Here is a 1,050-nt window from a genome sequence, read left to right on the forward strand (position 1 = left end):
ATATATATATATATATAATTACACAACATTATTGTATATATATATTTTCATTTCTACGACTTTTCTCGGTAGAAGCTTGATTGGTTACCTGCAAACTTTCATTGTCTTTTAAATTCTTTGTATTAGAACGATTCCTCAACGCAACATTTTCAGTAGAAGGACCTTTTCCTGAAACAGGTGGCTCAGATTCTCTAATTTTAGAATTATCTTCAAAATGATCTCTCCTAGTCACTGCCATCAACATCTCATCTGGAGTTATTTCAAGGAGGAATCGTTTAGTATCCTCAATCACACAATGGCTTGCGTTTTCTTTGTCCGTTTGAACTTTCTTAGCAACTGATTTATTTTCCATTTCAACAGATAATATCTGCTTACGATCGAAATGAAACGTATTGAAAATAATATTTCATATTGACACTGACCAGCCGTCAGAAATACATTGTATGCTTAATAACGTACATAACGCGGATAGACGCACGCTGTGTGAGGCATATACACACTGATACACTTACACACATGCATTCACAGACAGATACACATTCATATACAAATGTGATGTCGTGGCGGTCGTGGTGGGGTTAGAATTAAAGTAAAGTATAAAAGTGATACAATACATCACATTTGAATATAGGTCTTGTTGTTTCAATTTTATTCGTTTACTTTTGACATGTAATACGAAACCAGTACCAATGTTGCATTGTTTAATCCAAAAATATTACATGTTTACACTCACGGGTCTGATAGTATTACCACGTAAAATTTGATTTGATTTGATTTGGTTCAGCCTTTTGAGAGAGCATCGGGAAAAGGGAGACAGAGACAAAGGATTTTATATATAGATTAAAAGAAAAGGAGAAGAAAGACAAGTAAAAAACAATAACGTGAGGACTTGGTACAAGCAAAGTATTAATAAGACACCCACAGAAGAAAAGAATGAGTGGTCGTTTTACGTTCTAATTCGGAAACATGAGATACAGGAAAGTCCAAAACAAAAGGAAGAAGGAGAGAAAATTGCCTACAGTCCATGTGTAGATAAATCTTATATATATA

This window comes from Octopus bimaculoides, chromosome 12, assembly GCF_001194135.2.
Source record: "Octopus bimaculoides isolate UCB-OBI-ISO-001 chromosome 12, ASM119413v2, whole genome shotgun sequence".
In the NCBI taxonomy this organism is placed as follows: Eukaryota; Metazoa; Mollusca; class Cephalopoda; order Octopoda; family Octopodidae; genus Octopus; species Octopus bimaculoides.